Below are 22,035 nucleotides of genomic sequence, written 5' to 3'. Positions count from 1 at the left end.
AACAATAGCACGAAATCACCTTTTTCACTGACGAAACTTTTTATTACTGCAGCGCAAGTGTATTGGACGTTCCTTTCGCTTCGTACTTTAACCAAAACGTGTAGTTTCTCTTCAATTTTTCGTTGATGAATATCCTCAGGTTGGAGTGTTTAGTAAGAATGTGACAGATTTGTCGTGTGACAGAGGGGTAAAATGTATTGCAAAGTCGAATAGTATTTAAACAGTAACATAAAATGTATTATTCACATGTTGATTGCAAAGTAATCGTTATTACCAATGAGTAAATAACAAAATAATAATTTAAATATATTTTATTTTAACAATTACCGACGTGACGAAGCTGTCGCCGAATAAACACACGCACCTCCTGTCACACTTTGCGGGTGGCCGATACGCGGTGTCTGGATCTCTAAGGGGAAATCTTACCAAGGGGGAAAAGGAGATCTTAAACTCTGATCGATGGCAATAAGGACGAGTGGCTCAAACAAATATTTTAAATGGCAACCTACGTGACAGAGTGTAACTACTAAAACATTGGGTAGTGAGAGACAATTTTTCAACAATTTTTTTAAATATTTCAGAAATATTTTAAAAATATATATTTTGTTTTACTAAATAAGTAATATCTTCTAAAGTTTAAATAAAATTTTATATTTTATCTCGTCATATATTTTTTTTCTAACATTATGAAATATACGCAGGATGAAGTGGCAGGAGACAGCCAAGATTCGTATGAAATACACCTCTGTCACGCGGATTTACCACTCTGTAACGTAATTTTAAATACAAAAATATAAATTTATATTTTTGTAAACGTTCACAGCCGTTGTGTTTTTAGTACAATGCACGTTGAAATATAAATAAATAAATAAATATTTGTAAAACTCATGATATTTTCCTCACAACTGGTGGAGACACAGTTATGTAGGTTAAAAAGAAGAACTGCCCAGGTACTTATGCATCAAAGTTAAAAACTGATGGTGATGATGAGTAAAAGTTATTTATAAAGCTAAGCATAATTACTTAAGTACCTATTTTGTTTATAGATGCCAACGATGTCTAAATACATATATTATTAATAGAAAAATCTCGTTTTACATCACGATTCACGACCAAGCCTGGGCTGGATTTTGTTTAGAAAATATCTGTTTTTAAAACTAGCAAGTGGAGCGTCACTTTCACAAACACCTCGATTATTAGTTTAAGCATCTGCAATTTATGCGACGACCAGCCGGGCTATTCTGTAGTTTCTTCTCTTGTAGGTACGATAATACAATTATTGAACTTGCCAACTTATTGTATAATTTTATGTTTTTTCAACTGTAACGCTACTGATTCAATTAGGTAAATAAATAAAATTGAAGAGAATTTTTAACTACGTAAAATCTTTGCATGATTCAATAAAATCGTATATAATACGTTTAAATAAATTAATTTCGTAATAAATGTGAAAAATCCTAATATTTTAAGTACTTATCCTGTTAAGTACTTATTTAAAATAAAATTGTTGCTGCCACTGTCTTATTCAGTCACGACAGCATTATAATATTATTCCTCAGATAACTTTTATCTGACTATTGAAAAATCAGCCCTAAGAAAGATAGTAATTATACGTTATCCGCCCTACAAGAAATAACTGACCAATATAATAGACTGTAGCTGCAGGGTCTAGGAGAACAGCCATTCTAGATTCAGAATTATCCATTTGCCGAGTAATAATGTCAACAAAAACAACTCATTATGAATCATTTCAATTTTAAGACAGAATTTTCATACTAAAATTACGTTCTGATATTGATGCCGATCTATAGACGTGTCACCAATTTTTGGTTTATATTAAATTTGATTTATGCATATATATAGTTACGACTGACGATTTTAATTTTCGAAGACTACCCTTTCAGAGGTGTCTCGCAAGCAAGCCACCCGCTTTGCAACTACGTTAATTAAATGAAGTATTGAAATTAACTAAAGTATTTAAACAAGGCATTTTGGGTAAGCAAACATCTAGAATATAGTTGTGCCGCTTTTCTCACAATTTTTTCCTTCACGGTAAAAGTTGTGCCATGGTTGTATGTACTTAAATTCCTTAATTGAAAAGTTTTGTAGTTTTTGTAATTTTACAAGCAACACGCGGATCGAAATCGAAAACAAAACTAATACAATCATTAAATAGTTTATAATTAAACACTCTACTCATGCGGAATAAATAACATCATGCGGAAACTTAATATCTACTTATTGTATAAACAAACAACATTCTTTTCAACGACCAACAATTTAAGCATAGACATGAAGACCGTGATATAAAAAAGTGTTTCACAAATAACACCTTATAGGTTGAATTTTATTGGTGATCCACCCGAAAGCATGTCAATGCCCCGACATCGTATATGTATAGCATCTGCTGAAAATAAAATTAAAATGCACAAAAGATCATCAAAAGATGTTCCATCACTTTCAAAATTAAACCCGCGTAAATCAGAAGTCGTCTTTTGTTTTTTTTTCTTTGCCTGTGTAAATCTTGCTTAACTTTTGCGAGCAATTCGTAATTTGTAAGAACTTTTTTATTTTAAACTGGACACTTAGTCGTATAAACAATAACAATATTGATTTGTACCTTTTATTCAATATATTAAATGTGCGATCACGACTTGTAATTACGTGATTAGGTATGTCTTTGAATATTCAATAGTAAGTACCTGCCTTGTACTATAAAAAAAACAATTGCAAGTTGAAGCTAAAAAAAAGTTATACTTAATGAGTAGGTCATCGACCCGCCACCGGCCTACCCACTACGGTTGCCACTTGCTCCCTCATTGCATCACTACTGAGTACTTAATGCATAAATTACATATTTACAACTTTTTTACTCTACAGGTATATTCTATGAGAAGTCACCCGTAAACTTTTTTTTCTTTCGTAACATCAAACATAATGTGTCTGTAGGATAGTGTAATTATTTACCATGGGCTTCATAGCACCATACAAATTTGGATGACACAGGACATTGGCACGGGATAATAATTTAAAGCAAGTGATTTCGTTTATGATAATTCTTGTACTCTCTTTTCTCTGAAACAATTTTACGTCGTTGTCTGATTGTAGAACGAAGATATACTTCATAATACCATGAGAAAGAATACTGATTATTCTTTAATTTACCTTCGCAAGCATGGCGTTTATAAACAACTATACACAGTGGCTAGTAGCCTACTAAACTATGTTTTTCATAATCTTCATATAGTAGGTACGAGCGATTCTCATTTATCAATTAAAAGATACAAGAAAGAGGATAGTATTCAAACAGCCAACTGTTTACTAGCCAACCGATGATAACATTGCGCATATGTATAAAGATTTAAGCGCACAACCTAATGCAAAACAGTAGCTTTATTCATGTAGTAGTACAGACATGTTTTTTTCTACAATAACTTAAAAGTGCAATGACAGCGTTAATTAGTTTAAAAGTTGTCGAGGTTCGCGTGTTGAGACGCATACAATTTGTTGAACTTTAGCTGTTCATTGTCTGTAAGTGGTTAATTACTCAGCTTTTCCATTTCAATGGCGATGGCGTGCCGGCTGTCTTCAACTTTGTCTTGTAAAGGGTACCTACTCGTTAAGCGCAAGATACTTTTTTCAAAGTTTTATAAGCATATCAGCGCGATGACGCGACCATAATATTGTTGTTATTTTATTTAGGTATAGCCTGGGGAAAAGAAACAATACCTTCCAGATAAATATATACAGGGTGTTGCAAAGAGAGTAGGTATACTAAGCCAAAACCTACATGTGCAGCATGTTAGGTATATCTAAGCACGAAAAGAAAAAAAAAAAATAAAAAATTCGCAAATTCTTTTTTGTTGCGAATTTTGAGAATCTCATAAGACATTATATACATTGGGTATCCGTAGGTAGGTATACCGGACATACCTAGGACCCAAAGAAATATTAACGATCTTCGTAAAATGCCATATAAATGCATCGCGGCCGCCACCCACTAACGGAGTCAATTTTGAGTTTGCATTTTTAAGCAAGTTACCTACATACTTAGTTTCAAACAAGATTTCTTAGTAGGAAGTTTCAGCTATTAAGAAAAGTAGGTTGTCTATTGGATGAGAGAGTGGAATTACGTGTGGAGTTCATGACAATAATTATTTGAAACAAAGCATGGTATCATGTCAAATAAGAATAACTATGTAATATACCTTCCTACTTAGAAGTATATTTTAAATTTTCTACTCCCGTTGCCCTGCCTCATCAAAGCCTCAGGGTAAAGTGTTAACTTTCCACGGGACGACCGATTCTTCATAAACCCCAGGCCATAAGTTTACTTGTACGGCAAATAAATTGTACACAATAAACTTCGAACTTGATCCAAATCTCAAAATGTCTCTATTGTTAAAATAACAGCTGTTTGGCTAACCATAAGCTTCATTACCTACATTAAAATGCGGTTTGACCAAAGAATAGATGACGATAGAATAACGGTACGGAAAAGGTTTTGTCGAAAGATCTTTTAATCCCCGTTAATGTTTTTTAATTGTTGAAAGACGACTAGATGTTAATTGTAATTAAGTACTTATATACTTACAATTTTTTTTGTAGAACTACGTGCTTCCATACATATTACAAAGTGTGTATGGTATAATATAAGTATATTTACGTCTATAGGCTAAGTGTAGCCAAAAAATAAGCAAAAAAACCCTATTCACATCACTATACACACACCATTTCTGCCTCATCTCACGTCTGTAAAAAGTACATCATTATTCTATAAATAAGGCAAAGGGTTTTGCATCGCTGCGGAGTCTTCACTCTTCAATCACGTAGGCATCATTATTTATTAGAGACCCTCTGAGCGCCTGCTCTGATAAACATCTGGAGCGGCCATTATTATAGTTTACCGAGTGTCGCAGTTACTGGTCCTATCTGCTAGCCTAGCACGGGGCGCAAGACGCTCACGTCAAAACGTGACAAAAGTTTTCCGTCGCACTCACTCACATCGCACGGCTTCGAGAGCGAGTGCGACGGAAGTTTAATATTAAATCGTTTTTACGTACACAACTGTACATAAAGTAATCCTATTAATATTATAAATGCGAAAGCTTGTGAGTTTGTATGTTTGTTACTTCTTCACGTGAAAACGGATGTACCGATTTAAATGAAATTTGGTGGTGGAGTTAGCTGATACCCTGGATTAACACATAGGCTACTTTTTATTCGCGGAATTTCCACGCGAAAACTTTTTAAGGCGAATCGAAGCGAATCGAAGTTACTGCTAGTGATTATTAATTTTAAATTCGGAACCTAACTTATTACTTACTGAAAAGTACCTTCACTAATTTCACCTCTACTACAATAATTATAAATTACCCTATCTATTTTTTTCTTGTATAAAAGTTCATATTTGTGCCACTTTTAATTAAATGGATGTTACATTTAAATAGCAGAACCGACCAAAAAAATTTTGCGCTATAAATACCTATACAAAGCTAAGATTATTCTAAATATGTATAAAATGAAAGTAAAATTATAGAAGTGGGTATTATTTGTGAAAGTTATCTGTTTGAATTCGATAATCAGGTGCGTTTACATAAATTTACAATTAAATTAAATACAGATAAAACTGGATTTTGCTTGTTGGGTAGATTCTAGATTTTAAAAAATGTTTAGAGAGAAATCTATATTTAAAAAAAGTTTAGGTACACTTTAAATATGTATATGTAAAAATATCAATGACTAGTGAAATACCTATCTATACAGTACATAGTACATACCCTTGTACTGTATAAGTGATCAGTTTCTTGTTGGTATTTTATTATCGTAATCAATCATTTTCAATCCACTGATGAAATAGTGTAAATAGCTTTGTTAAAACCTTATACCTATTCAAAATATTATTATTAAAAGCTTATAGACTTACAGATCATAACTAATGCCTAATAAAATACTTACATATGCACCTTCAATAAGCAATAACTATTTTCCTCTCCAAATTTAGGATGTACAAGATATTAATTATATCCAATGATTTACAAATTGATTGTAAGGCGTTTCGACACAATACCTATTCATAATCATTCATCTCTGCTACCAGATATTAATTTGTACCAACAAAAGATTACCATTGTGTATGATTTTAGTAATTACCTTTTATATAAAGACATAGGTAATATTAGGTGGGCCATTATTTTATTTTAGGGACCATTATCGGTCCCCTACAAAGAAACATTTTTTAAAAATTAAATAATGAAATTCAGGAATATAGCTACCGTCTGTAGCAATTAAATAAGACACCGGTCACAGAAAATATAATGAATTTATGTAAAATACTTTATTTATTTACAAATTACGGTAACTCTGTTGTTGTTTTTGGTAACGCAATTGTTTTTCATACAAAAATTGTCTGTCCCTCGGAGCGAGTCATATGAAACAAGCACAACGTGTGTAAAAAATTATAATGGAAACAATTTTTTTGAATATTATAACGAATATGTCATTATTTAAACTTTACTTCACGGTAATAATCATGATTTTATATGAACATATTATGGGACAATTAATATTCCTGGCCGAGTCCCCAAGCCTAAGCAAAAATACACCTACACTAGGTTACCCTAGGAAATTCAATCATAAATAAACTTTTTTTCACTTTCTTACACCTAAGATCATTTGAATGGCTGTGTATTTGTATCGGAGTGCAGGAAGGAGAGCGGGACGGATAAAATGACCAAGTCTTTCGGATGAGAGTCCTGGAGAGAAGCGCGTGTATTTATTGTGACGCCACTGAGTTACCGGCGACATACGGTGAGTTTTATAGATATTTATTATTTTATTTCATGCAATATATGTAATAATTAGTAACAATTATGAGGGCATTTTGATATCCCATGTATGTGTATTCATTTAAGTACTAACTTCAAATAGGTTATTGTTTTACAACTGCGTTACCGCTACACTTCGTTACTTTTTCAGTAACGCAGTTGTAGCTATAGTAACTCAGGGGTTTTTCTTATAGTTTTCAGGTATCTGTTACTCAATTTATGGTACAAATATAACATTTGAGCATATTATATTGTTACGGTATAACATTTCAGACTCAATGGCGTAAACAGCGACTGAAAAACAACGGCTTTATAGGCAAAAAAAATGAGAAATATTTCTTAGTATTAAGTTCTTATATTTTCAGCGATTTTAATGTTTGTTATTAAACAAATAGTTCTGATAATTTTAGATTGATAGTTTTTTTCACATTATGATTAGTTTTAATTGAAGAAAGTATAAAGATTGTGATTGAGATACCACTGTGTTACCAATTAACCACAGCGTTATCTATTTGTCCCTCGTTTCCTGAGAGTATTCACAAACATTTTAGCTACTCTATATTAGAAAGAATGTTAAACTAAATATAATAATTATAATTCACCTTATTTAGAGCTATTTCTAAAACTTTGAGCAAAAAATTATGATTATTTTGTCCTTTTTTCGAAAAGTATTGCATTAAAACTTATTGATTGGTAACGCAGTGGGAAACTTTATTATAGAATGAATAACAAAACTGAGAATATTTTGTAATTGAAACTGTTAGATTAATGTTTTTTTTCTTACTTTTTATCTGGTATATGTTTACGAACCAAAATATATGTTCCTAACAATAAAACATAATTTTGTATGAAAGTAACGCAGAAGTATTTTTTTCTCATCGTTCCTCGATTAAACGTCAATAACTTTAAGAAATAGCAAGAAAACATCGCTGCAAATGTATTTAATGAATAATATAAATGTTAATTAACATAAATAAATATTGAAAGGTTAATTAATAATAAGTTTATTTTTGAAAAAAATATCTGTAAAAGTATGCCAAATTGTACCCAAAATAAAATAATGGCCCAGGTACTGCGTTTGACACTGTGAACTATTATAACTATCTTTATTATAATATTAGGTCCTTACATATGAAATTGGCGTTTTCTATAGAAGGAACATAAAGTCGTTTTTTTTAAAATGAAATATATTAAATTAATCAAAGTATGTACCATTGCTATGTATGCACTTTTGCCATCTCATAGGTAGTTCATTGATCCCCTTACTAAAAAAACCATTCGGGCGGGAATCAATAAAATCTTTGAAGGCGGTTTGGACTGCCCCATCGGAGTTGAATTTTTTTCCTTGCAAGTAGTTATCCAAATTGCGAAAAAAATGGTAATCTGTTGGAGCAAGGTTCGGAGAGTACGGTGGATGTCTAAGACATTCTAATAGAAGCTCCTCTAATTTGGTAGCCGTCTGTTGTGCAGTGTGTGGTCTAGCGTTGTCCTGAAGCAGCAGTGGCCTAGAGCGATTGACCAGCCTCGGTTGTTTAGCAGCTAGCTTTTCCATCATGGTTTGCAGTTGCTGACAATAGATATCTGCCGTAATCGTCTGGCCAGATTTAAGAAAGCTGTAGTGAACGACACCGGCACTAGTCCACCAAACACTTACAAGCAACTTTTTTTTAGTCAATTTTCGCTTAGGGCAGGATTTGGCTGGTTCGCCAGGGTTCAGCCATTGCGATGAGCGCTTCCGATTATCGTAGAGGATCCACTTTTCATCACAGGTAATGATTCGATTTAAAATTCCTTCATTATTGTGCCGGTTGAGTAACGTAACGCAGCAGTCGACGCGCGTTTGTCGGTTTGCTTCACTCAATTCATGAGGTACCCACCTTTCAAGCTTTTTCACCTTCTCAATTTGCTTCAAGTGGATTAGAATAGTTTTATCACTAACACCGGAGCCTGCAGCTAACTCGGACGTGGTTTGCGATGGATCCGCTTCCACAATAGCCTTCAATTCTTCATTATCAACTTTGGTCTCCGGCCGTCAACGAGGCTTGTTCTGCAGGTCGAAATTTCCAGAACGAAAACGTTGGAACCAAAAACGCACTGTGATTTCTTTTGCGACACCGTCACCATACACATCATTAATCCTTCGAGCCGTTTCTGCAGCACTGGTGCCACGGTGGAACTCATACTCGTAAATAACGCGATATTTCAAGTTTTCCATTTTGTAAACAGAGTGACACAAAGAAAAAAACAAAAGATGAAAAAACAATTAAATTAGGGGGTTTGAAACACAAATGCATGAGTAAATAGCTGTATGAATTTGAATTTGGAATTCCTAACCATAAAGGTAATATTTGAGATCAAAGTGGCCAGTACGACAAAACGCCAATTTCATATGTAAGGACCTAATATTATGGTTAGTTATTAGTTAAAATATATTGAAACAGCTTGATAATTCTGAAATTGGGAGCGAATATACTTTGTCAAACTAACAAACCACCTATTCATTCTTTCAAAGAGTTATGTTGGCTAGTTTGACAAAGCCAGTTGACTATATGTTGTGTGTATAGGATAAAACTCATTATAATATAATCCATAAGTTTGGTCTCTCAAAAGCTTGGAAGAGACTTACGTTGAGCAGTGGAGCATCATAGACTGGTGGTGGGGTAGGTAGAAGATAGTTTATGTTATTATGTCTCGCTGGTATTTCATATTATTATGGTAAATACTTAACGCATAAATCTATGGCCATGCATTTGCATGAAAATTAAATCTGTATTGTCGCAGAGACGTCTTGGCTCAGGCAATCATACAAAAGCATTGGATTTTAATGTTTAAGATGCCGATTATATTTATGCGTAGGTACATAAAGGAAGAATCTACTGTATTCATGAATGTGATTACTATACGTAGATAGAGATAGGTAAGTACTCAGTAGCGTACTCGTTTCTATACTTATTAATTTATAAACTTTAATTCCAAGTGATGAAAACACCCATAGCCCATAAAAAAGCGGATGCACCTGTCCATAACTAAATAATCAGACATATTGTATTCTGGTTTACTGAACCTGATGCTGAAATGTTTTTATTTGATTTATGATGAAGTATCTAGGTAAGTTAGGCAGTAAAAGAGTGATAGAGTCCGCGCCACCACTGGAGGCCGATAGACGCGGCGCTGTGATCAACGTAGTATTATTTACTCTTCGGTTGTACTCATATAAATAAATTACAGAATATGAAAAGCAGGTTGGTTCTCGGTTTTGCCGTAAGACTTCAGTCGTTGCGTGGCATGAACTCTACTTGTGATTCTGTAAGAAATTCATAAGTTCATGATTTTTGACATCTACATGATCGACTACCGTGACTTGTTGATGAATTTAAGTAAGTATTTCAGAATCTGTGATTGTATCAACTTGTACTTTTGTAATGTAATAATCTACAGAATAACTATATAGCTATCCTAATAAATAAATGTTTCCGTAATGATGTGTAAGTTCCTAAACTCAATTACTTCAGGATAAGTACTTAATAGATTCATGTTCATGGTAAAAGCATCGGTGAATCGATTATAATAGTGAAGTTTTTCATCAAAATCGGGTTGGATAATACCAGATAATTGCATGTTTACAACGCTGAAGAACCCACCGCTCGCCGCAGCGCAATTATTTAGCTTTTCCTTTGCTTTGCAGTGTTTTTTGATAGTTTGTTTATTGATGTTATTTTCGGTTTCATCGCCAAGGAAATAGAATATCCGCAATCAGTAGGTAAAGATAGATAGATAGATAATTCTTTATTGCACACAAACACAAAAAATACAATAGAATATGCACAACATAGACGGAACAAATGGCGGCATTATTACTAAGAGTAATTTCTAAAGTGTAAAGTAACGTGATGAGTGTAATATGGGGAGATAAGCTTATTGAGTGTTCTTCCTTTTTGCAACACCATGTATAATACAAGACCTTTGATAGAAATAAACAGTCCTAGAATGACCAAACTTTTTTAGTTCCTAACAAAAAGTAAACAGAATTTCATATAAGTACCTACATATATATACAAGCTATAACGGCAAAATGAAAATTAGGTTAACATTTTATGAAGTCTCCCCCAGCCATTATACCTCTATAGTTACAATATACAGGTGTTGTAAAAAGGGTATACTAAGCCGAAATGGGGTAACTCAGTGGGTCATCCTGAACAACATTTGACCCCCTGAGTCACCCTCTTTCGGCTTAGTATACCCTTTTTGCAACCCCCTGTAGACCTGTTACAAAAAAACGCAGTGCGCGCACAGCCTAACAATTTACCTAAGTATATCACTTCTAAAGGTATTCCGAATGCCCATCTAAAATGTTTACGTAGAAATATCTTATATCTTGATGAAGATGGCTCTACAGCGCACGCGAGTCGCAAAACACCCGTATCTTTTTCTCAGCTCTCGCAATGATTAGTCTTGTCAGAGGAAGCAATTTAGTCTGATTGAATTCCCCAGAGAATAGAACATCCAATATAGGAGAAGGTCGGTGGTATTTTCAGCTGAAACCACTGTCTTTACGGTAGACGGGCTCTTATCTTATTTATAATGTAAAATGATATACACAGTAAGCAATTCGTGAGCAGTGGGGAACTTTCAGCCACAATAACTAGATTTGTTAATAATAAGAATAGTGGTTGGATGAGGAAGGCCGAGGACCGAGTGTTGTGGCGCTCCTTGGGAGAGGCCTATGTCCAGCAGTGGATGATTATTGGCTGATGATGAAGAATATTTCTAGTTGACATTAAAAGACTGCACCGAATCTGATCTTCTTCTTCTATCGTGTAAATGCACTAAGATAACTTCCTCCAGTGTTTTGCTACCGAATCTGATAACCGGATAAGATTATTTTAAACATAATTTATGTAGGTATGCTTACTTATACTGTAGGTTACGTAGTAAGGTACACGGTCGTACAATAGTCACTTCTCTCTCATCGTTGTTCTTGTAAGCGATTATCGTGGAAGCGTTCGTGCGTACGAAGAAACCAAGCAAAAGTGCGAAATATTTTTAATAATAGTAAAACCAAACCAAATAACGCGTAAGTTACCATTGAAGTTAATTATTATTTAGGTACTAAGGTACACATAGTTTTTCCAAGAAAACGATCTTCTTCAGGTCACAAGAAATAACTAGGTATACTTAACTAATAATTATACTTACCACATACGAGTAGTAAAACATTAGTCTTATTTATTACTTGCATAATGCGTGGTTATAGGACGTTACGTTGATTAAAACGAATGTTTATTTTACACGGGTGTCGAAATCGATCGTCCGGTTAGGTGTAGCGGAGTGAGGTTTCGCAATGTCTAAACTAACAAATTAATAGATTTGTAGCACATGGGTTGTGCAAATCACGGAACTCATTTATAATTCATATATCCTATTTGTCAAGTTAATATAAATGTTAAGTTTGGTTTAGTTTAAGAACCTATATTTTAACCACATGATGTTATACTGACCACGGAACCGTCGAAATGAACCTTTTGTTTCGACGTATTTTCTTATATGCTCAATTTTAAAGAGCCTTCTGAAGGCAGAGTAATTTTATTTAGCAAAGGGCCTCTGATGGCCGTCCATGAAACTCTGTGTGGAAGACTGCAAAGAATTTTTTTTTTGTTTTGTGGTGCTGGACACCTTTATCTTTATCTATGTAGGATGGAAACCACGACACTACCCATTACTACTATAATCAATCAATCGGAAAAGATAAGTTCCCACTTATCTATTGGCAGCATCGACTGTCTAGACTTGCCTAGGTCATATCCTGAACGTTATAGTGAACAAGATCTTTTACTTTTACACATTCTACTTAACCTCATCTCTACTAATGCATAAGCTGACATAGTAAATTTTTTAAACATAATTTAAGTAGGTTTTTGCCTCAATGGCCGAAGGAAGCACATGATCGGGAACGGTGGTCAGTTTATAAGGAGGCCTTTGCCCAGCAGTGGGACACGACACAGGCTGCATAAAAAAAAAAAAAAAAAAAAAAAAAATTAAGTAGTAGTTATGTTCTGCCGTTCTTAAAAAATATAAGAGATGAGATCATTTAAGTATCCTTTCAACTTACTACACTATATTATATTGCCTTGATACTTAGGTACTAGACTAACTATAATATTCTAGACTTACTTTTTCCAATACAGAAAAAGAATACATAGATCTACGAGTCGCTTTTAAATAAGTAGTCGCTTAAGAACTAAGCCGTGTGTGACGGAGTGACGTGCATGCAACATCATTTTCTACTCCCTATTATTATACTATAAATAAATAATATGGGTTTATGGAACACCTCTAAGAGAATATGATTCGTATTTTACTTAGGAAGTTTGTTTCGTAATCGCCAACGAAACAGTTACAAAAGTTCCAAAGTGGAGATGTCCAAAAACTAAGCTAGCTGAGTAGGAACCTAAACAATATTCATTAATACACTGTAATCACATTGCTTGCTACTATACTTACCTAAAGCTCAATTGACATTGTATGGATGAAGAAGAATCCATAGAAAATTTACGTGTCAAATGTCGACTCCACAGTGTGGCTAATTGGAAGCTATTCAATAATTGATTATCATCAATGCAGGCACACCGATTAAAAGGCCGATCACTTAACCTTTTTATAAAATTTTATCAATGAGAAAGTATAAGTTTAGGTAGGTATAATATATTTTATACCAAAACTAACACACGGCTAGTTAATAGTCCATTGGTGGACACTGGACAAGCCTCTACCAAGACTGAAGCTTTATTATGTAGTCTGAGCCTATCTGAAACCTAGTTAAACATTGTGAGATATGGCGTTTCGACTTTCTCCGTGTTCGGCATCATAAGGGTCACAGTGACAGTTAAATAAAGTCCATTTTTCTCTCCACCTTTAGTTTGCAAGGTGCGGGTGCCTATATAAATAGAGTGAGTCGCCCGCGCGCCTCAGTTGGTTTTTGATTTTTGAAGTGAACACTTCGGCAAAATGGCTCAATGTAGCCACGGTTCTCGTCGGCTTCGCTCCGACGGGGAAAAATATAATATTGAATTTGCGGAGTCCTCGCTGCCGGGAGCTGTAGCGTGATGCGGACCAGGCGGCGTGGGGCCTGCCGGCTGCTGCGCACGCAGCCATTGCTGAGGATTTCGCAACGAAGGTTTGAGTTGATAAGCCGTGAGTAAAATGCTATTATTTACTGCTTTTAAAAGCTCAGCCACTGGTCATAATGCTCCGGCGCTTGGGGTTTTTATCCCACGCAGTAGGGTCCGATTCAATAGTCGTGGTGATGATTGATCACATATTCCGGTCCTACTAGTGGCGCTTGAGCTAGATACTTACATTAATGACCGCTTTTAGTAAAGCATATGTTAATTTTATACAGGAAAAAATTATAAAAATATATTTTTCTACCCTCAATTTCTAATATTTTTAGAAAACAGTTGATAAAAACTTTGCTATTACAATAATGCACTTGATTATAGCTTATGTAAGGCTTTACAAACAGGAGCTTTCCAGGACCATCATAGGATTTTTTTACAGGAAGCACGTGGCTCCGAGTTTCAGTATGTTGGGACATTGTGGCATGTGCGGCGAGTAATGTGATCCGCCGGTACCTACCCGCTGAGGGTAGGCAGGCCGATTCGGTGAAATTGAAGTTTCGTGTAACCTGCACCCGGCCCTGTGCTCCCGCGCTGGCCGCCGTCTCGTGGCACCTGCATCGCAGCGTACACCCGGCCCTGCGCTCCTGCCCTGGCCACCGGTTCGTGCCACCTGCATCGCAGCATACACCCGGCCCTGTGCTCCTGCGCTGGCCGCCGTCTCGTGCCACCTGCATCGCAGCGTACACCCGGTCCTGGCCCTGGCCACCGGTTTGTGGTACCTGCATCGCTGCATAGACCCAGCCATGTACTCCTGCCCTGGCGGCTGTACACCCGGTCCTGGCCCTGGCCACCGTTTTGTGCCACCTGCATCGCAGTGTACACCCGGTCCTGGCCCTGGCCACCGGTTTGTGCTACCTGCATCGCTGCATAGACCCAGCCATGCACTCCTGCCCTGGTGGCTGTGTTGTTCCACCTGCATCGCTGCGCACACCTGGCACTCCTGTTCTGGTTGCCAGATCCAAACGCCCCCTGTCTGAGAAGAGATTTTATGCTCAGCGGAAACGCCTGCACTATTGCTAGCACGGTCATCATCGTCATCAGCCATCATTATGAGTGACTTATCTAGAAGGTATCGAGTAACGTGCGCTATTCATCAGTGATTTTGGCATATGCAGACGAACGTTTACTGCCAAGGTTGGTCATGTTAGCCATACAAGGGCACACCAACGAAGCCTGAGTAACCACCTGCAGTCGCCGTAGCCACATCGGCATGGAGGACGACAAATCGGGTAACGTGCACCGCTTCTAAAAGTGTTATAGCACTTCAATTTGATGCCTCCGCTGAGGTATCCTGTTAAAGCAGCTTTCTTCTGAACTGCCCAAAGTGACCTGTAGACTGCTCCTGGGGATAGTTGTGCAATCAATTTTTTATTTTTTTTTTTATTTCGATGTCTCTTCTGAAGAAACTGTCTAATGCAGCTTTTGTTCTAAACTGCCTAAAGATCATTGGACTGCTCATGGGAATGGTGACGCACGGTAAGTACAGGAGCGTTACTCTATACTGATGAGAAACGAACGAACGAGAGCTGTCGTTCAATCGGCACGTTTAATACATACAAAGAGATAGAGCGGCTCGCGCCGCAGTGCACTGAAAGTTCGTTTTTCGTCATATAAAGTGACCCCCCAGACACTATCTTTAAGTGTCATGACACATCGGCAGATTCCAGCTTTGAGTCTTTTCTTTTCTCGGCTGTGAGCAAAGTGAATCCCACCGGCGAGTGTTCAACCTAAAAGCACTGAGCTAATTCCTGATTTCGTGAAAGTCGCTGTTGCTATACCATACCGCTTCTCAAGTTACCGAACTTATTATGATCCTACTGTCGGGTGATCATGATCAGAGTGTCATCGCGGTTTCTGAGTGGCACCACATTAGCTGTCTTCCTTATGTCCCAGTGGATTGTGAGTGTGTATCCGAGCTCTTTGTTGAAAAATGCGTGAACCTCCTACGCAGCAGCTGTCTACTATATAGTTGTGTATCGAATAAATCGAGTAACGGTGCTCTTGCACGAGACGACTACCTTTTGGTAAAATTATAACTTCCACTATTCTGGGAACATGCATATACCTACTGTGTACTGTGTATCACATCACGTGTAGCCGCAGCCTTACTCAAATTACTGGGCTAGATAATAAACAATGGCAGTCGTCATTAAATTTCTATGAATTCATCATTTGGAGCACAATTCAAAGGATGAAAGTACCTATTCATGCCTAAACGGCTTCTCAATTAAAATGTATTTTTAATTCGATTCTGGCGCAAACGTTTCATTACTATTTTTCAACACTGTATCTGCTGAAACTTCTTAGACTGACTGGTGCAGACGTGCCGTTTTCACAATTCCATTTTGAGTAATCCTCAACTTTTTTATGGATCTTTCAGTTAGTTACGTAACTAGTTACCAAGTAAAATGTTTGTACTCGCATCTGATTGGAGCTCTCTGGTATATATATCTACTAAGCTAGTACAGAGTTATAACCGGGCAGTGGTGACGTGGCGTCGTGGTAGCTGCTTGATTTATTAGAGTTTGCTGAAAACTTTCAAAATAAGTAATAATTATTAGTCATAACTCTTCGCAGTTCTTTCAGAATGCAATATCAGGTCGCTGAAGTAGGTAACCTTCCTTAGCTGGGTATCAGCAACAAGCCTTTATGTTTTGAAGAATGTCATAGTTATTCACCGTTCCACTGTCATATCGATGTCCAAGGACTTTTTCTTTGGTATAGCTTACTACCTAAGTTTACCTATAGATAGCCGCAAGCTATCTGCTGTTGGCGAACTGTCAGTTCTGATTGATAAGTCAGGCTCGAGGTGGCTCGTCCAACTGTCCATGTTCCCGCTACCATGATTGTTACTTCCACAGATTAGAGAGTCTATGTTGGCTGTCGTTGCATCAGGTCTGATCAGGTACAACTAACATCTTTACGTACCATCTTTATTTAATCGAGCTATTTTATTTTGTGTTGTCTTGGTTGACTTAATGGTTTTAAAATTTAACCTACAACAATGTAAGTAGGTACCTAGTGTACCTACTTACGTACCTTTGAAGTTGCAACAAGGCGAAGCCTAAATTAAGGTTTTGGCCGGGACCTACCCTTAGTGTTGACGAACATACCTAAAGGTGACCTTGTTAATGTTTTTCATATGAAGTACTGAACATTTTACTTATCCTGGTGGCATGACTGATCATTTACTTACCCAGTTAAGACATGTTAGCCGGGTTTCATTTATCAACTATTATAATTGTTATTGTTGTGTTAATCAATCTTTATTAATTGATGTCATCTACCAAGGAATGCTGCCAGAGCTCATAATATTCACACCATGATGATACAGAATGATAGTAGCCCACAAAATCGGTGCAAAGGCTTATAAAATAACTTTCCTTCCTAGTAGGACTGCACAGGAACTCGTTAACCGCCGAGTTAGTTAGAATACAAAATTAGACTGTGTGTTACTTGTCAATCTAGAATATGAATATGGTGACCTGCATCGTGTTTTGAAAAACTGAATACTTAGTTATCCGCCAGTGTCACAGCCTTCATCTAATCTTTTCCAGTAGCTGATGAGGCTGAGATATTTAGTAAAATTATCATCCCTTCAAGCACCACTCCTCGTTCCAAGGACTAGATGCCGCGCCAGGTGTTGCAGGTCGTGTCGTCGTACGGGGCTGACTGAGCAGGTCCACGAGGCTCCAGGGTCGGCTGCTGCATTTCTGAGGTCAGTCCAGAATTACATACCCTAGTCAGCATGTGCTGACCTGAGCCCCAGCGGCCTGGATCGATATTCTACATTTTACAGCTTTTAAATATTGTTGCAAAGTATTTCACTGGTTCCATCCATTCGGCTAGTGTATGTTAAAAATATTGCCTTGACAATAACAAGATTTTGATTAATAATTACTTATAAGTACCTATTGCTTTCGAAGAGGCACTGTGTGTATCCATATGTATAATACCTACCTATATGAATAGGTACATACCTTCCATAACTTTCTGACAAGTCAGGAATAATAAGGAAGTACTTAAGTCTTATGTATACTTATACCTTTCTTTTTAGTATATCTACTACCTAGAAATCTATGCATTATAAATTTATAGATTCAAATATTTATCTACTGATATACTCATCAGTAGCTTATGGGTCACAGTTGGATTTCTCTCCACCATGCGATAATAAACACATCTCACAATGTTTAACTAGGTTTCAGATAGGCTCAGACTACATAATAGACGCATTTTTCCTGAAATAAAAATGACATATTATGTATCTAGCCTATCTGAAACCTAGTCATTTCTGCATGGTGATATTACAACTGAGGCGCGCGGGCGACTCACTCTATTTATATAGGCACCCGCACCTTGCAAACTAAAGGTGGAGAGAAAAATGGACTTTATTTAACTGTCACTGTGACCCTTATGATGCCGAACACGGAGAAAGTCGAAACGCCATATCTCACAATGTTTAACTAGGTTTCAGATAGGCTAGATACATAATATGTCATTTTTATTTCAGGAAAAATGCGTCTATTTTTGTTGCTATAATCTAAAGCTATGTTTCCAATTTGGAAACACTCACAATATGAATAATTTTACGCACAGCACGACCTATTAGTCAAACATCATCGTGGATCGTAACTTTCTTTCCATTTAAACTATACATACCTAACATATCTTCAATAATCGTGATTAACTTATGCAGAACTTATGACTTAGCAATAGAAAAGTAGGTTATGCATTTGAATAATATAAAAGTAATACCTAACAATCTACACCTATAGTATATAACTTTAACTCAATAATACCACTATCTACTAAAATAAGGATTTCTTATTCAGCATTATGACGGTCATAGAACTAACAAAGACAATAATAGGGTATACTGCTACTACTACCTACTACCTAGATAATTTATTTGTCATGGAAATGTGAATTAATTAATCCACTACGAATGCTTCCTTATGCCACAGAGAAAAAAACACTACGTTATAAATATATGCGTGAACGATAGTAGGAAGGGAAGGCTGTGGTAGGAAGTGGAATACCTATTGTTTGCAATGGTAATTCTATTGAAGACATCAATATATGCCAGGATTCGAACTCGGAACCTCTATTAAATGATTCCTACCTCGATTGAATGGAATTTGTATAAATTTATCGTCAAGATACCTAACAAAGGTACCAAACTATAGCTCTATGCAGGTTACCTATTTCAGGAACTAAAGTAAGTGTAGTTTATTAAATTTCATAATGATAAGAAATAAATCCAATCAAGCAAACAAAACCAATAATTAAAACATAAAAACACCTTAAAATTACACGGATGTGTAAACCTACACATAACATACTCTTAAATGATGATCTAAACTGCCTGTATTGGTACTTACCTAAACTGCCCAGTTATATTGGTAGCTTAAATGACTAAAGTTAATAAAAAAAATCTTACCATACACATACAGTCACGATTCGCATCAAAATCCTAAGCAGCTTCGCCGAGCTTTTTTCACTGGTAAAGTTGCAAACTTTCAATCACCAAGTCACTTTTATGAAACAGCACAAAGGTCTTATAAAAGAAGCACAAAAGGTCACCAATGTTTTCAAACACACCTGGTTAATTAAAGCTGTGCTTTCGAATCCGCCCGCCCCGCTCACACATAAATCACATTCAAGAAAGCGCCCAAAGACGGGTACTAGAAAAACCGGTATATTTTCGGGTCCTTTATTACTACTACTAGTGATCCTTTAAAAACACACGAATGTATTAAAAAGTTACGTGAATCTTGGTTTTTTGACAATTAGTTAACTTTTCCTATTACATTAGCAATTATTAGATTTTTCTCGTAACAAGTAGTTTATTATTGAAGTGTAGTACATAACCCACGCGGGTGTGTGGCACCCTGCCCGCGGTCCGTGTGAACTAGTGCGCAAACCGTCGCGTGCGCATTGTCAACGCCGCACGAGATACGTACTACCACAGTGTATCTGTAATGTAAGTTTTAGATTTCAACCAATTACAGCATCATGTGTCGAAAAAATTATAGATAAAATGTCAATTAATAAGTCACCCGGTTCAGACAAAATAAGAATTCAGGATTTGAAGCTAATTAAATGTAAAATTAGTCCTGTCATAGCTCATTTCATAAATGTAAGTGTCAAAAAAGGTATTTATCCAGATCAGCTAAAATTATCACTTATCAGACCAATATTTAAGCAGGGGAGCCACACTGACTACTCAAACTATCGTCCTATTGCCATCTTGTCAGTTATTAATAAAATTACAGAAAAAGCTATTGTTGCACAAGTTACAAAATTCTTAGAAAAACACGAAATCTTGTCTAGTAATCAGTATGGCTTCAGGCGCAACCATAGCACGACATCGGCCTTATCAAAGTTTACAAATGATATTAATGAGTATTTACATAATAAGAATCAAGTTTTGGCCATATTTATAGATTACAAAAAAGCATTTGATACTTTAGACCACGACCTATTAATCCGTGCCATGAATGAGTGCGGTATACGGGGCCCGATGAGTGAGTGGTTCCGCTGCTACCTTAACAATAGGAAAATGCAGACAGTCGTAGATAACAACCATAGTCACGCGGAACAAATAAAATACGGGGTACCAACAGGTTCAGTTTATGGGCCTATTGGCTATATAATGCATGTAAATAGTGTGTCAAATGTAGTTCAAAATTGTAAAGTGTATATGTACGCCGACGACATGTGTATACTTAGTGCAGGTAAAGATTTAAAAGCTATTAATTCTAAGATACAGGATGATTTCAATAGCATTACAAAATGGGCGCATGACAATGGTATAATACTTAACATAAAAAAGACTAAATGCATGTATATACACTCACCCTATAATGGCAAAGACAGTCAGAGCCTGCAAGTGATAGGTCATAGCTACGACTGTTTACATAACCGTTTAGCGCACTGTAAATGTGATGCATTAGAATTTGTAAAACAATATAAATATTTAGGTCTGACAATAGACACTAATATGAGTTGGAAAACGCATATAAAAGAAGTATGTAAAAAGTTAAGATGTATACTGGGTAAGTTTTACTATCTTAGTGGCATTGTTAGTCGATCGACCCTGTTATCTGTTTATTATGCTTTGTTTGATTCTGTAGTATCTTATGGGCTAAGCAGTTACGGTCACACTTTTAAAACCTACCTTGATGGAATTAAGTCATTGCAAATAAGATGTTTAAAGTTCCTAGTTGATAAAAAAACTAAATTGAGTTGTAACCATGAATATGATAAGCTGTTTAATATATGTAAAATACTACCTATACATGAGAAGGTAAAATATGTGACTCACATAGAAAATATAAATAATGTAAAGAGCCTGGACTGTGTCAGCCATAAAATTCAAACAAGAAAAGTAACTAGAAAAATGTTTCAAACAAAAAAAGCTAATAACTATTATGGAGAAAGAACCATTTCGTTTCTACTTCCTAGATTATGTAATAAATTGCCGACGGATGTTTTGCTGAATTGTACAAGTAAAAATATGCTTAAAACTAAGTTGAAATTACATTACATGCCCGGTGAATTACTGTGACTTTGTTTACTGTACTTACTGTTGAAGATAAAGAACCTTATTGTCCTGTAATATATTTTCATACATGACATATTAAATATGAACAACTAGTGTATTATTACCTATCTTCTGCCTTATCAAGATGATTATGATTGATCTGTACCTTCTTATATTGTTCATTTGTGTACTTACATACTTGCTCAATACAATGTAAACTTCGTATTGTAAACGAGAGGATTTTCTGCCAACAAACCTCACGGTTTGGCAAATCTATGTGTCTTTAAATTGTATTGTGCTTTTGTAAATAAATGTGTTTAACTATAAAAAAAAAAATGTGTTTAACTATCTAGAAAATAGAGTAGAAACTTAACTAACAGTATCGTCTACTTGGGTACGATGATAAGTACCAATTTCTCCATAGTCGGTTAGAGCATAACCAGGGAGTAGTGGTTGACTTTTGACACATCTGTCATGAATT

General features: G+C 35.9%; 1 long non-coding RNA gene across 1 annotated transcript; it reads left to right on the top strand.

Annotated features, from left to right (window-relative positions):
• Window positions 1–764: 764 nt before the first annotated feature.
• On the top strand, window positions 765–12,048 carry LOC125490025. The gene is made up of 3 exons (XR_007267398.1): window positions 765–950; window positions 6,272–6,276; window positions 12,037–12,048. It is a non-coding gene; the product is annotated as an uncharacterized LOC125490025 (long non-coding RNA).
• Window positions 12,049–22,035: the final 9,987 nt, after the last annotated feature.

The sequence above is a fragment of the Plutella xylostella genome, chromosome 19 (genome assembly GCF_932276165.1).
Source record: "Plutella xylostella chromosome 19, ilPluXylo3.1, whole genome shotgun sequence".
NCBI classification, from domain to species: domain Eukaryota; kingdom Metazoa; phylum Arthropoda; class Insecta; order Lepidoptera; family Plutellidae; genus Plutella; species Plutella xylostella.
This window is presented reverse-complemented; position numbering and strand designations above follow the sequence as displayed.